We start from the raw sequence: 17,364 nt of genomic DNA on the forward strand, positions 1-17,364 counted from the left end.
CCGACCAATGTGAAGCTGTGATCTCCCTCTTCACCCACTGGACCCTCACTCCCATTCTATTTCAATTTCATTGGCCTTAAAGATAAAAAGAATTTGTGGTAGGGCCAAGGTCTCTCTGGTCCCAAGGAGGATCAAAGGCCATACACACTCTGAACTTCGGGATATGGAGGGTTTTAAACTTCTGTGACTCTACAGGATCAGGCACCCAAAGGGACAACCTTCTCACTTTCATGGAAGTGAGAAGAGGTGCCCAGGGGTGCCCAGTAAAGAAGAAATGCCCAAAATACAGTTAATACAATTTGGATAGGGTTCATAGGGGTCAGGGCTTCCCTGGTGGCTCAGATGGTAAAGAATCCTCCTGCAATGCATGAGACCTGGGTTATATCCTGGGTTAGGAAGATCCCCTGGAGAAGGGAAAGGCTACCCACTTCAGTATTCTGGCCTGGAGAATTCCATAGGCTGTGTAGTCCATGGGGTCGCAAAGAGTCGGACACGACTGAGCAACTTTCACTTTCACTTTCATAAGAGGCACAGTAAGTGAGGGAAGCTGATGTGACCTTGTGGGTGGGACCTATGAACCAATATGATTTTTTTTTTTTTTTTGGTTGCTTCTACATCTAATAGGAATTGGTATATTATATGTATGCACTTCCCATCCCAATATTGTCAAGGGATTCTCCCATGAGTTTTAGGAAAGTTGCTTCTAACTTTGATACTGCACTCCTACCTTTTTTAATTTCAGTGGCTAATGAATTGAGATCAGAGGGCTTCCCAGGTGGCACCAGTGGTTAAAAAAATATGCTTGACAATTCAGGAGATGCAAGAAATGTGGTTCGATCCCTGGGTCGAGAAGATCCCCTGGAGTAGGAAGTGGCAACCCGCTCCAGTATTCTTGCCTGGAAAATTCCATGGACAGAGGAGCCTGGCAGGCTAAAGTCCATGGTGTCACAAAGAGTTGGACACAACTTAGCAACGGAGCACACACACACAAAGGGATTTAGGGTGGGCTTAGTACAATAGCTGGTGTCCTTGTAAGAAAAAGTACATTTGGACAGACACACAGGGAGGGGACACCATCTGAAGGTGTAAGACAGGGAACCTCCTTCATGATGATGGAGGTTAACAGTGGAGTGAATCTGCAGGGACACCAAATATTAATAGTAATATTAGGATGAGGCAATGAAGAGATGATCTTTCTTGAGAGATTTCAGAGAAAATGCAGCCCTGCTGGAACCTTGATTTCAGACTTCCAGCCTCCAGAGCTGTGAGGGAATAAATTCCTGTTGCTTTAAGCCACCTAGTTTGTAGTACTTTATGACAGTCCAAGAGAGCTAATATAAAGGCTTTATCCATGGGGTTCTCCAGGCAAGAATACTGGAGTGTGTAAGTCTTTCCCTTCTCGAGAGTATCTTCCCGATTCAGGGACTGAATAGGGTCTCCTGCACTGCAGGCAGATTCTTTTTGTCTGAGCCACCAGCGAAGCCCCTCCCTAGGCTGAGCCCTGAGGAAACTCAGGGTGTGAGAATACAGGAGACTGGCCCCAAATAGCTGAGGTGCATATCAAAGGAATGAATTCAATGAGCCCAGACTCGTATCTTCCCATAAATATAAAAGCAATAAATTCCTTAAGTTGAGATACCTGGCTTTCTTTAATTAACAATCATCTTTTGATGTTTAGACTACCTTCCCTTTGTCGCAAAGTGAAGTGAAGTAAAATGAAGTCGCTCAGTCGTGTCCGACTCTTTGTGACCCCATGGACTGTAGCTTACCAGGATCCTCAGTCCATGGGATTTTCCAGGCAAGAATACTGGAGTGGGTTGCCATTTCCTTCTCCCGTTGTTGCAAACCTTCTATATAACCTGATTCCTCCTCCCCTCGCCTCCTCAGAGCAGTTTTCTCAGGGTTACTTGAGATGCAGCCTCAGGGGCTTGAAGTCCTAAAAATTCCCATTGAATAAAACTTAATGTTCTGGGAGACTTCCCTGACAGTCCAGTGGTTAAGACTCTGCACTTTCACTGCAGGGATCATGGGTTCAAGCCCAGGTCAGGGAACTAAGATCTTGCATTCCATAAATAAGTAAATATTTTCCAGTGGTAAATGTGCCACCTGTTTCTTCTTCTGATTATAGTAAAAATACAAGAGAGAGAAATTGAGGGTAAACTGTTAAACAAAAAGGATCCAAGACTTGAATTTGGACATCCTCAGGTGTTAAGATGGCAAAGAAAAAGCCAAAAATGTGACTTTTTAAACTTCTGCTGAAACTGCAGAAAAAAGAAAGTATCCACTCACACACAAAAAATCCTTTGCAAAGAAGAAGGGTGTGCCTCTTAGATTCTCTTAATCAAACCAGGGGCCTCCAGGAGGTTTAAGGGGCACTGACCCTTATCCATCTCAGCAGGAAGCTATAACAGAGAAGGCATTAATTTGGAAAGATCTGTAGAGATGGGTTTTATCAAATGAAGTTAACTCCACTGAAGTCCAGGGGAGCCCTACAAAGTTTTTGAAAAGCTTATTTAAAAAAAAAAAAAAGTGGCGGGGGGGTGTGCAGTGAACACTGCTTATTGGACTGAAAGGGCAGACAGAGTGCAAGATGAAAGGAAGTTGTCAAATCTCCAAAATTCTGCTGGCAGGAAGAACACTGATAAAATTATTCAGCTTTAGAAGAGTTAGGGAAAACGCTGAAACCACCCGCCTTGGACAGTCACCATAGTAACAACCACTTGAACAAGTTATCTTAAAAAGGAGGTCCTGGTAAGGAACACAGCACTAACATGTTACCAAAGAACTCAGGAAATCTCAAGAGAGGAGACTCCAACCCATATGTCCTACCACCTCCCAGGATTCCCCTCACTAGCATCCCCCTTGACTGAACCATGCAAGCGCCCTCAGGAAGGATGCTGAATCAGAGTGATTGGCCAAAGACAACCCAGAAACTAATCCCATCACCATAAAACCCAAGGCTGTGTTGCGAGCTACGTGGCAGAGCAGTTCTCCTGGGTTCCCTTACCCTTCTGCTCTCCAGCCAGGCACCCCTTCCCAATAAAGTCTTTTGCTTTGTTAGCACCTGTGTCTCCTCATATGATTATTTCTAGTATTCGACAAGAGCCCACTCTCGGACCGTGGAAGGGGTCCCCCTTCCTGCAACAGAAGTGTGCTACCTTCGATGAAAAAGGAGAAAACCAAAGAGTGGAGCTGAATGACAGGTAGGGTTAACCCCAGGTTTTCAAAACTAATCAAGAGATGTGAAACATGTGACCAGCTGTATTTCAGAGCTGCTGGACCAGTGACCCCTTTGAACCTCCTAGTGTCCCTCCTTTTTGTTTTTTTTAGTTTGTTTTTTGTCCCTCCTTTTTGACTATTGCAGGGCAGCAGAGTATGTCATCCCAAACCATGGAAGCTAGCTCACTTCTGTTGCAGGAAGGGGGATCCCTTCCATGGTCCGAGAGTGGGCCTTCTTGGCATAAGGATTGTTTTGAGCTATTTAAAAAAAAAAAAAAAAAAGCTGCAGACATAGGAGAAACTCTAAAAACAGAGAGGTTACCCTTTACTAAAGGAAATCTACATTTATTTTACATTAGAAAGGGGACCTGTACTAGCAAGGGGCCTGTGTGCCTGCCAAGTCGCTCAGTCATGTCCAACTCTTTGCGACCCCCATGGACTGTAGCCCACCAGGTTCCTCCGTCCATGGGGATTCTCCAGGCAAGAATACTGAAGTTGGGTTGCCATGCCCTCCTTCAGGGGATCTTCCCAACCTAGGAATCGAGCTGGCATCTCCTATATCTCCTGCACTCGCCGGTGGGTTATTTTACCACTAGTGCCACCTGGGAAGGGACGTATTATCAAAGATAACTTTTCACCTGAGAGACTTATCTGCAGGGCAGGGCAACCTCTGTTTACCGAACATTTTCTGCACTCACCTTCCCTTGAATTGAATTTCCTCTCTCCTTGGTATCTTTCTTTGGTCTTTAGCTGAAGATGATATTTGCTGGTCACTTGGACAATTTCAGGGAATTACTCAGCTTTCTGGCATATCTCCCATGTATATGCTGATGCCAAATTTTACTGCCTGCTGAAATTCCCTGGTGACCCAAGGGTTGGCCTTCCCTGGTGGCTCAGAGGGTAAATAATCTGCTTGCAATGTAGGAGACCTGAGTTCAATCCCAGGGTCAGGAAGCTCTCCTGGAGAAGAGAATGGCAACCCACTCCAGAACTCTTGCCTGGAGAATCCCATGGACAGAGAAGCCTGCTGACCTACTCACTAGTCCAGTGAGTCACAAAGATAAGACGTGACTGAGGGACTTTCACTTTTTTCCACTTTCCAGGGTTTGGACTCTGAGCTTCCCCTGCAGGGGGCTCAAGTAGAATCCATGGTCCAGAACTAAGATCCTTCAGACCACGCAGCTGGCAAAGTTTTCGTAACTGCTGGGCCTCCAAATCATCACCTATGTGACTTAAATACAGTTTGATCATCGACCTCCTTGATATTCTATTGAAACAGCAGAAGACAACTCAAAACCCTTTACCTGCTTTGGGGTAAGTGATAGACTGTCCACAGTTTCTGACTCAGGAATCTCGTGCCTTCTGTCTGCATTCATGAAGCTGTGGCAGTCTAACCTGTTGATCTGCAAGTAGCGAAAACTCTCAGACCTTTCACAGTTCTCAACAAGGTGATATATCTATATCTGGACCAAGACAGAGGAGAAAGTTAAATGCATGTTCTGTCCTCTCATCCACTCCACCTTTTATTTATTTTTGGGGGGGCTTTTTTTTAACCAGATTGTACCAGGTTCAATAGTGGTCCACAAAAGTTATGTCCAGGTTGTAATCCCCAGAACCGGCAAAGATGACCTTCTGTGGAAAAATGACCTTTGCACATGTAATTATGGATTCTGAGATGAAATCACCCTGGATTCAGGGTGGCCCCTTGTTTGTGTTCAGTCGTGTCTGACTCTTTGTGACCCCAAAAACTGTAGCCCACCAGGCTCTTCTGTTCATAGAATTTTCCAGGCAAGAATACTGGAATGGGTTGCCATTTCCTACTTCACTCCCCTCCCACTTTCCTTTTTTACCTCTACCAGCCAGAAGCACACAATGAAAGAAATTGTTTCTCTGAATTGTTTCATGAAAGACAGTCCTTAGGTTAAGAGGGAAAGCCAGTCATCCTGTTAGATAAGAGAGAAATAATTTTTTAGTATACTGACTGAAATGTTGATATTTATTTGTGATAATGGTGGAAGATGTGCATTAATTTGACCAAAAAATGACAGATGAACAAATGTGAGTGGCTGGACAGTTCACACATGAGGATTCCTGGAAATATTTGTGAAAACCAACTACTGTTGAGTGCAGAAAGAAGTCCATTTTAGTGGGCACCAGAGGGAGTTATTCTGTTTACTCATCTGCCAAGTTATATAAGCTGTCATTTCAGAGCCTAAAAGTCCCATAGAGTGAAGGGTGTTGGGGAGAGGAACCAAGAGAAAAGACAGGCTTGAGGACTATTTCTAAGTAAGAAGTATGGTGTGGTTCCTGATACCCTGAACTGGCTAGAAGCAAAAACTTTCCCAAGTTGTGTATTTGTGCTAAGTCGCTTCAACTGTGCCCGATTCTGTGCAATGCTATGGACTGTAGCCCACCACGCTCCTCTGTCCATGGGATTCTCCAGGCAAGAATACTGGAGAGGGTTGCCATGCCCTCCTCCAGGGTATCTTCCCCACCCAGGAATAGAACCTAAGTCTCTTACATCACCTGCATTGACAGATGGCTTCTTTACCATTAGCACCACCTGAGAAGCCCACCCAAGTTGTAGGGGATTTTCTTGTCAAAGAAACCAAATTCCGGCACAGAAAACCTTTGACATTTATTGCTAGAACTGCCACCAGATCGCCAAACTTGCCTAAGCAGAAAGCAGTCTGCCAAAACCTTACAGCCAGCATGGAGTGTATAACTCACATCCACTTTACCTGTGACTACCCAGGAAAACGAAGTAAGAAAAACCAGGCAGAATACAGTTGAGGTTCATAGAGGACAAAGTTCCCAGTCGCTAGGTCTCAGATGAGAACCAGGATCTAATCAAGTAACTTTTCCATCTCTGCCAGGGCAGGTCCTCATGGTGCCTTGCTACAGGACTGCGTTTTTAGTGTTCCCCACCCCAACCCCACCCCCATATCTACCCCTCTCTGAATGTTCAGGTATTTTTTATAATGGATATCTTGTCCCTGCTCTGTAACTGTGTAATGGAGGGATGAAGGGACAAGGGCATATGATCTTCTTTTATTTAATAGAGAATAGGACCATGACAATATACCTGACAGCAAGATCCTGGATTCTGAGCTCAGAGCAGAGAACTTTAAGGCGTTGGGAACTGTCTGAACCAAAATTTAGAAGCAGTGTGTGCTTGAATCATCAAGTGGAAGAAAGCAAAGTCACATGAACATATTAGTGAGAAATGTACTGCTGTTAGGCCACTAAAATTGGAGAATTATTTCTTATAGGACTGGTGCTGCCCTAAGTTGATGGTTCTCAAACTTATACTCATTTTCAGTCCTTAGAAAGTTTTTATTTAAGACACTTTTTTCCTAATCATGGCCTCTACATTAAATCATAACACCATAGATATAATCTATACCTATTAATTTACAGTAAGTATCTGTGTTTCATAGAGTAAGATTCATCTCCTTCCTGACCCAAAACCAATTTTTGTCCCCTTGGGGGCACTGTTGCCCTGGTTAAGAAGGATGCCCTACATGAGACTGAAATCTGTCTCATGCCCACCTCTCTTATCTCAAATTTCCCTCCTATCTCTGCATACTGATAATTTATTTTAGCCTTCTTTCAATTCCTTGAATGTACCAAGCTCTTCTGAACCTTAAGACCTTTTTTCCTTACTTCCTTTTTTTCCCTTACTTCCTTTTTCTCCCATCCTCTAATTTTTCATATTTCTTAACATTTTGTCAGTGATACTTTTGCCCAGAAACCTGGTTTTAAATTAGTTCTCATTATTTCTCTCTTAGTACTCATGTTTTCTGTAAGACCACTTAAGGACAATTTATAATATTTGACTGTTTTGGTCCTTAATGTCTGTTTTACTCACTACAAGACACTCCATGTATACTGAGAACCTAGTGTTGAAATAAGTTAAGTCCAAGATGGAGCTGCTGCTACCTGTGTACTATGTCAGAAAACTGAAATTTAGATAAATTTAGTGTCCCTGTAAATGGTCCGCTTGACCAGAAACGTAGTATGTGTATCCAGGCAGCTGATTCTCGATTGCCAATAATCTGTAAAGATTTCCTGGTTCTAAATAAGGTTGGATATACAACCCCAGCCAATCAACTTAAATCAAATCCCCTTTCCTTATTCCCCAACTGACCTGCCAACTTTTAAGGAAACTCCTGACCTCCAAGCCAATCACGCCCTGTTTCCAAATGGCTATTTCCAAAATTTTATAAAACTTACTCTTCCCAAATATTCGATGACAAATTTAAATCATAATGGAGTAATCACAGTTCAGGTACACAAAAATAGAGGATCTGGTCTCAAACATGTCTCTGCACCACGAGAACTTGAACTTTCTTTGAACTGTTCCGGGTCCAAGGATTTCGCGAACTGTATTCAGAACACCGGCCAGCTTCGACCTTGTGGTCCTAAGGTCTCGCTTGTAACTATACAGCTGGATCCCAACCAATCCTTACTTAACAAGCATCCCAATTCTTGCCAGCTCCAATTATAATTCTTGATGAACAAGTCATGTAATTAAATATAACTTTGCAACTTTTTTGCCTTTATAAGCCTCCCCCATTTTGTAGTCCGAGGGAACACAATTCAAGTCCTAGAATCTGTGTTTCCCCACACGACAGTCCTAGATAAGCCCCAAATATTTTAATTTCTATCAGGTCTCTGTTTCTGAAATTTGGCTAACATGTCCATTGGGAAGTGCTCCACTATTTGTGAGACACTGTACTCATCCAATGGAGATGGTGATGGCACCCCACTCCAGTACTCTTGCCTGGAAAATCCCATGGACGGAGAAGCCTGGTAGGCTGCAGTCCATCAGGTCGCTACGAGTCAGACATGACTGAGCAACTTCACTTTCACTTTTCACTTTCACACATTGGAGAAGGAAATGGCAACCCACTCCAGTGTTCTTGCCTTGAGAATCCCAGGGAAGGGGGAGCCTGGTGGGCTGCCATTTATGGGATCGCACAGGGTCAGACACGACTGAAGCGACGCAGCAGCAGCAGTGCTCATCAAATCCATGGATTGTTTTCCCTTGAATAAAGGATATCAAATTCACTATGAAACTGAGCAGAACATTATGGAGCCTTCCTAGGGCTTCTCAGGTGGCGCTAGTGGTAAAGAACCCACCTGAAATGCAGGACACATAAGAGACTCTGGTTCGATCACTGGGGGTTGGGAAGATCCCTTGGAGGAGGGCATGGCAATCCACTCCAGTAATCTTGGCTGGAGATCGCCATGGACGGAGGAGCCTGGCGGGCTACAGTCCATGGGGTTGCAAAGAAATGGACATGACTGAGCAACTTAACACACATATACACTTAGGTATAAACCCCTCTGTATCCTTCACTTCTTATTTGGTTTTCCCAGAGCTTCAAAGAGCAGACTCAAACACTAGATGATTATAAAAGTGGAAAAGGCAGAAACAAAGGAAAGCAGTCAAGCAAGAGACATAACAGAAGCTTAAACAATAGTCACATGACTCTTAGTTCCTCCTAAAGGGATATAGCAACAATGTGATGCAGATCTTTGAGTTGTTCTGTGAAACTAAGACCCTCACCTGGTTGGGGATGGTGACTACATGCAGATCACAAGCATGAAGGTCTCAGACTGGTTGGAACCAGAAAGTCAATGATTAAAGTTCTCTAAACACCACCCTGTTACTTCACCACCAACCAATCAGAAGAATGTCCATGAGCTGATCACACATTCCTCAACTCTCACTCCAAACGTTGCCTTTAAAAACTCTTCCCTGAGTACGTACAACTGAATCACTTTGCTGTACATCCGACAACATGTACTAAGACAATATTGTGAATCAACTATGTGCTCAGTCACGTCCGTCTCTGTGTGACTCCACGAACTGTAGTCCACCAGCCTCCTCTGTCCATAGGATTTCCCAGGCAAAACTACTGAAATGGATTGCCATTTCCTTCTCTGGAGGGTCTTCCTGACCCAGGGATCAGACTCAAGTCTCCTGTATTGGCAGGTGAATTCTCTACCACTAAGCCACCTAGGAAGCCCCAGCATATTATAGCCCATGGGCCGGATCTGACTCGGGGCCCATTTTTATAATTCAAATTGTATGGGGACACAGCCATATCATTTATGTATTGTCTGTGGCTGTGGCTGCACTACAACCATAGAGTAAAGTAATTCTGCTTAATAACAGGGTTGAATAGTTACACATCAACAGAGTTTAGCAGTGGCATCAGGGCCCAAGGGCCCTCAAAACCTAAAATGTTCACCATCTGACTGACTGCAGAAACAGTTCACTGACTCCTGTATAACATCACTGAAGCTGCTAGATCACATGACCCAAGTGGTAGCATCTACAAACCAAGAGCAACCCCAAGCCAACAGCAAGGAAGAAAAGTGAACCTCAGTCCTGCAACTGCAACGAACTAAATTCTATCCACATTTGAATGGTTTGGATAAGGACCCCCTACATCCAGCTGAGAACCCAATCCTGGCAAACGCCTTATTGTCAGTCTGCAGAGATTCTGAGCAGAGAACACTAATTTATGGTAATTTGTGATGCAGAAATAGAAAACAATGAATGCATGTCACTCATTTAACAAGTGTTCATAATATTCTCGCCAATAAACTAAGCAAAGTGTTACAAAATTTTCTGCTTAATTTAACCAAAATGGGTCTGGCACTCTATGCACTGTAAAGAGAGAGAGGAAGTGTGTGTGTGATATTTTAATTACTTTTCTATTTGTGAAAAATCTTTTTAAATTAATATGATTGCTATAGTCTGAGTGTTCATGTCGCCATAAAATTCATACATTGAAATCCTAAACCTCAAAGATAATGTTGTTAGGAGGCAGAGCCAGTAGGAGGTGCTTAAGTTATTAGGGCATAGCCCTGTGGATAGATTTTGCCCTAATGATAAAGGAGGCTTCAGAGATGTCCCTAGCCCTTTACACCCTATGAAGACACAACCAAGAGGCATTCATGGTAAAACAGGAAGAAGAGTGCTCACCAGAATGTGACCATGTTGACTCCCTGATCTTGGACTTCCAGCCTCCGGATCTGTAAGAAATAAATTTCTGTTGTTTACAAGCTTCCCAGTTTATGGTATTTTGGGATAGCTGCCCAAATAGACAAAGATGATGACCATAATCAGAACAATTGGGACATTTCTTTGTAGTGGTCTTTATGAGCATATGAAATACCTGGTTTTTACTTATATACATCTTCTTTTTATTCATATGTATCTAAAGTAATAATGTCTAAAGATCTATTTTATATTTTAATTGCTAGCATTTTCCTATATAACGAGTGCATTTTTTTTTACTATTATGCTTAACTATGAGTCAGAGATAAAAATATTTACTTGTTTCAAGGAAATTATTTTTCCTTCTCATTTGTTATAGACACAGTTAAAAGAAAACCTGGTATTATTTTATTTGTTCTAATTTGGGGAGCAAATATATATATTGGGCTTCCCAGATGGCTCGGTCAGTAAAGAATCTGCCTGCAGTGCAGGAGACAAGAGTTCAATCCCTGGGTTGGGAAGAACCCCTAGAGAAGGGAATGGCAACCCACTCCAGTATTCTTGCCTGGAAAATCCCATGGACAGAGGAGCCTGGTGGAATACAGTCCATAGGATCACAAAGAGTCAGACACAATAAAAGCAACCGAGCACACATGCATGCATATAATACTTTACTGACCTTAATTTAACCTTTTAATTTCTATTCTACACTCTATTTATATGTTTGGTTTTTTTTATTTTGTTTTTACATAAAAATTTACTTTTAGACTATTTATCTTTTATCTTTAAAGATTCCTCTCACCAATAAGCAGTAGGAAAGAAACACTTACTCCTTGGCTTCCCCCCACCAAATCTCCTGTCTGGTTGATTGGAGTAATACTGAGTCAGGTGAATTGCCGAGGTAACACAGCAAGTCAGTGGGAGAACCAGACTGTCTTAAACACAGTGAGTAGTGTGCTGCTACTTAAACACTGAAGTAGTGTCTTAAATACTACTTTTAAACCTACTCAGCGACATTTTAAAAACTAGAAATGGCACAAATGACAGAGTAATGAACTTATCTATCCCTAAGAGTCAGTAGGCTATATAAAATAAGTTGTGGGATGATGATACAAGACAGAGAAAAATTTAAAAAAAAGTAGAATTTTTAGTTTTCAGGTAATAATTAATCAGATCAGATCATGTAAAATAACTGAAGTGTCCTGGAAACTCAGAAATATTAAATAGTGAGTATATAGAGTGTCTCTCATAACTTCTAATTCATTATCCTCTACTTGCATTATAGGCAGAGTTTTCTTAGTTCATCAAGGATAACAAAGTAGGATAAAGCATCACTATGTTTGAAAGTACTTTGCTCACCATTTTTGAGAGTCTGGGGGTACTAGAGAGAGGGACTGTTTTTGGAAAGGAATTTTTGATCTCTATTATTTGGAGGTACCCAGGCAATCTGAAGCAGCAGCTCACCAGAAGCAAAGCAGTCCAATCAGTGATGTGCTTGGGAAGGCTCATCTCAGCTTGCAAGAGCGGACTATTACATTTCAGAAATACTGTGAACTTGTTAGGATTATGATATGTGTGTGTGTGTTTATATGAGTGTGTTGAAAATATATACATATGTATGTATAATAGGTGTATTATATATAGTTTATCTGTTCTATGTGTGTATATATATATATAAAACATATGTGTATATATCATATATGTGTTAATGCATAGTGTATACATATGTATATATAAAACAAATAAGTTGTACTGAAAGCAAAGACAACAATTTGGGACAATATTTTTCCCTTTCTATAATACAGCTGGGCTTCCCTGGTGGCTCAAGAGGTAAAGAATCCGCCTGCAATGCAGGAGACCCAGGTTCAATCCCTGGCTCAGGAGGATCCCCTGGAGAAGGGAATGCCAACCCACTCCAGTATTCTTGCCTGGAAAATCCCATGGACAGAGGATCCTGGTGGACTATAGTCCATGGGGTTGCAAAGAGTTGGACACAACTGAGCAACTAACACTGCCCATAATATAGCTAGGCAGAAGTACAGATATAAGGATAATATTTACATATATATATATATATATATATATGTATAAAACTTGTTTTACTGTGTCTCAGATAAGAATTCTCGGAGAAGGCAATGGCACCCCACTCCAGTACTCTTGCCTGGAAAATCCCATGGAAGGAGGAGCCTGGTAGGCTGCAGTCCATGGGGTCGCTAGGAGTCCGACATGACTGAGCGGCTTCACTTTCACTTTTCACTTTCATGCATTGGAGAAGGAAATGGCAACCCACTCCAGTGTTCTTGCCTTGAGAATCCCAGGGACAGGGGCGCCTGGTGGGCTGACGTCTATGGGGTCGCACAGGGTAGGACATGACTGAAGTGACTTAGCAGCAGATAAGAATTCCAGTGGCTAAGATTTTATAGATGCTATGGCAGCCAGTGTAGAATTGAACCGGAAGTGACTGAGAGAAAAGACATTCACAGTAGGAAATACATAATTCATGAAGGCACAGATGGGTTCGTAAACTTCAGAGACAATAAACAGCTTTGTTGACTTCAGTGTGAAAAGAAGAAAAATTGGGAAATAAGAGATGAAATTGTTTAAAAGTATATACTGGAGCATGTATTGGATGAAAGACTTGACCATTTAGGGCATTTAAAGTATCCTCAAATGAGTAAAATGTAGTCTATTTCTCTAATTCTCAGGTAGGTCCAAACTGGAAAATAGGAAGGGGTTTATGAAAGTTACTAAAGGGACCTCCCTGGTGGCCCAGTGGCTAAGACTACACACTTCAAATGCAGTGAGTGTGGGTTCAATCGCAGGTTGGGGAACTAAGATCCCACATGCTGTGTGGTATGGCAGAAGAAGAAGCAGCAGCAGCAGCTACCAAAAATACTTTTCAAGAAAAATGTAATATTCCCTTATTGTTTATTCGAGGTCCCTATATCAGCTCTTTGTTTTTTCAATCAAATGATTCAAACCTATATAAGGTAAGTACATCATGGATGGTGGGAGTGGGGTTTGCAGGCTGCATGTGGCTCCCACATCATGCCCTGAGGGGCAGCACAGCAAACGATGGGAGGACATGGGCTCTAGAGCCTGTCTTCCTTGTGCCTAATGAAAAGTTAATTAAGCACCTGTGAGTATCCTGAAAGTGCAAGTATTAATAGCTCAGTCACATGGACTCTGCAACCCCATGGACAGTAGCCCACCAGGCTCCTCTGTCCATGGAATTCTTCAGACAAGAATATCAGAGTGTGTAGTCATTTCCTTCTCCAGGGATTCTTCCCAACCCAGGGATTGAACCCAGGTTTCTTGCATTGCAGGCAGATTCTTTACCGTCTGAGCCACCTGCCTGGGGAAAATTTCTTAACCACTCATCCCTTACCTATCAAATGTGGATTATAGGATCTACCTCACAAGAGAATCAGTTCAGTTCAGTTCAGTCACTCAGTTGTGTTGGACTCTGCAACCCCATAGACTGCAACACGCCAGGCTTCCTTGTCCATCACCAACTCCTGGAGTTTACTCAAACTCATGTCCATTGATTCAGTGATGCCATCCAACCATCTCATCCTCTGTCATTCCCTTCTCCTCCCACCTTCAATCTTTCCCAACATCAGGGTCTTTTCAAATGAGTCAGTTTTTCGCATCAGGTGGCCAAAGGATTGGAGTTTCGGCTTCAGCATCAGTCCTTCCAAAAAATATTCAGGACTGATTTCCTTTAGGATGGACTTGTTGGATCTCCTTGCTGTCAAATGGACTCTCAAGAGTCTTCTCCATCACCACAGTTCAAAAGCATCTGTTCTTCAGTGCTCAGCTTTCTTTATAGTCCAACTCTCACATCCATACATGACAACAGGAAAAACCATAGCTTTGGCTAGATGGACTTTTGTTGGCAAAGTAATATCTCTGCTTTTTAATATGCTGTCTATCATTCAATATCATGGTAATCCAAGTCTATGCCACAACCAGTAATGCTGAAGAAGCTAAAGTTCAACGGCTCTATGAAGACCTACAAGACCTTTTCAAAATAGCACCCATAAAAGATGTCCTTTTCGTTATAGGTGACCGGAATGCAAAAGTAGGAAGTCAAGAAATATCTGGAGTAACAGGCAAATTCAGCCTTGGAGTACAGAATGAAGCAGGGCAAAGGCTAACAGAGTTTTTTCAAGAGAACGCACTGGTCATAGCAAACACCCTCTTCCAACAACACAAGAGAAGACTCTATACATGGACATCACCAGATGGTGAATGCAGAAATCAGATTGATTATATTCTTTGCAGCCAAAGATGGAGAAGCTCTATACAGTCAGCAAAAACAAGACTGGGAGCTGACTGCAGCTTTGATCATGAACTGCTTATTGCCAAATTCAGACTTACATTGAAGAAAGGAAGGAAAACCACTAGACCCAAACTAAGTGCCCTGTTAATTATTGAATGCTGCTTAAGGCACAATTTTGTTTCTGTGACTTATAGTGCTTTGGTTGATTTATTTTGATTAGTACTGTTGGGAAAATCTAGAGTTTATTTTGTAATATTCTCTTAAAAACTTGTATAACATTTTCTCATAAATTATAAGTGAAAAAAATATATTTGCTATGGATGGGAAATTTATTTAGAAGAATTACATAAGACTTTCAAAAACTTAATGAAAGTAAATGCTTTAGGTTAGTAATAATTGTACTTTTTTGACATGATAAAACTCAGCTTACTGATGTTTAAGGAACAATTCTTCCTTGAAAACTCTTATAAAATAGAAAGCATGGCTGTCCCATAGAACTCATTTGAATTAGACCTTGTAAATAATTTCTAATACTGAAGAAAATGATCAACTTTGAAATGTTCTACATTTCTCTGCCTATTTTATAAGCTCATCTTATAATTTGAAAGTTTTTCTTTGTTTATACATGAAAATTATTCTAAATGATGTAAATTATTACTCTTCAATACTATAAATTATTGAACAACTATAATTAATAACGGTAATAAATTTAAACAGATAATAATGTGTCAATAAATACTACTCTTTTGTATTATAAATGTATAATTGTTTAATTTTTTCTTACAAAAACCTATAATTATCTTTTGTGATTTTATCTCATAACTACAAACTAAAAACCCTTTCTATAATAACTACTATAGTTTTCATGCTAGCAAAGTTTTCATTAATTACTATGTTCCTGAAATACTTCTTGAGATCCTCTACTATAAGGACCAAAATATTTTTGTTATCTCAACATGAATTCTTAACTTTAACTTATAATTTGAGGATTATAAATATTATATACACATACATGTATAATAAGTGCCAACATGTTGATTTAATCACAACCAATAGATCAGGTTGGTGCTATCAAGTCATATTTGGGTTTATTCCTCTGTATTCCCACTTACTGTCTAGGATCAAAGCCCTGTTCTCTGTTACCTAGGGGCTATAAGCTTTATTTTTCAGTTATCTACATAGGAAAAAAGGGAAAGTTGCTACATTAGGTAATCTAAGGTCAATATCCAGAAAGTTGTTCTTATAAAGCTTACACTTGAAGATAAAAAGGAAAAATAACTCATATAAGGTTGCCTTGCCTCTGGACACAACAGGCACTTTTTGATTGACAACGAAAGGTCTACAGGAATAGAATCCTGGCACCATATTTAATGGTACACATACTCAAGAATTGGGGCTCCCTGACAATAACCAGATTTTTCTACTTCTGAGGCAGCTTGGGGCAGGTCAGAGACTTTTGTACTGTTATATGCAACCCCTCCTCTGATTTTTAATTCCATTCCCTTCTTCTCCACTTGAAGTCCTCTCTTCTAGATGCCCAAAAATGTTTTGAAAGTAAAAAAAGAAAAAATTTAGATATTAATTTTTTCTATAACAATCCTAATTTCTCCATAAAGTAGAAGCTGAGTTGACCTGTGAGAAATGACCTTGCTAAATACCAGACTCATGAATTAGCTGATGAAACTCAGTCGAGAAGGAGAGAGAGGAATGTTAAATTGGGTCACAGGAGTTAATTGTTGGAGCAGCTACAGAATAAATGATGCACCCCTCACTGTAAGTCTTGCCATTTTTGTGATGATCCTGGACATTAATGGTTTCTTTTTTCTGTTTTTGATGGATTTGAATGTTTGAGAAGAGGCTTTTGGGGGGAGTAGTATTTGTCAGTATAACAACTGATCATTGGTGCATCAGTTGCATTGTGACAATAAAAATGTGTTTTTATGGAGGCTTTTTACTCATTCTTCCTGTAGGATAGCCACTGGTGAATTTTTAACAAGAAAGAAATCCAGGATCTTTTATCTGGAATTTAAATGAGGAGTTGTTAAAATTTAGTTGGATAACACATCATAAGCAGTTAAATAAATTTAGTGTTACTCTGGGTCAAATATTATAACAAGGATAATACTTTATATAAACCCTATCTTTTAATATCATAACAGTATTAACTAAAATATTTGACCTCTTAAACAGTTTCCAGCTTCACAAAACAACATTGCACATAGTTTGATAATAAACATGATCACACACACAACACACTCTTTGACTTTTTAGATAAGCTTGTGGGCTAGTCAAGTTTGAGAAATAAGATGACAGAGTTTAGTTCCTCTGAGGACTTCTTACACTTCAAATTATTTAAGAAATGGGAAATATAACTTGCTTTGTTTAACCTTAGAATACCCATAAAAAAGATCCAGATAGATATGTTGAGACTGAGCTATAGACCTATAGATATTTATATATATATAAAAACATGTATATAAATAAAATCCACTGGTAGAATTAGTGGGAATACCTCTCAGTGTCTTGCCAAGTGTTTTGATCTGAAATGACACTTTCCCCTCTGATATTAACATGAATTATTAAGGTTAGGATTTTGGTTAAACTCTGGTTTTACAGTATCATTCATTTTAAAAGTTGATTTATAATATTATATGAACTTATGCTGTCATAAATAGAGCCATTGTTGACAAATTACCCACTGCAAAATATGGGATACAGAATTAAAGTATAAAATTATAATTTCTGGTTCTGTCTAAACAAATAAATTGCTTTTGAAATTAGTGTTATGAGTCATATAATTAATTTTTAAAAGTTAATTTTTTTTATTTTAAGCATTCTTTTC

This window comes from Dama dama, chromosome 29 (genome assembly GCF_033118175.1).
Source record: "Dama dama isolate Ldn47 chromosome 29, ASM3311817v1, whole genome shotgun sequence".
Taxonomy (NCBI): domain Eukaryota; kingdom Metazoa; phylum Chordata; class Mammalia; order Artiodactyla; family Cervidae; genus Dama; species Dama dama.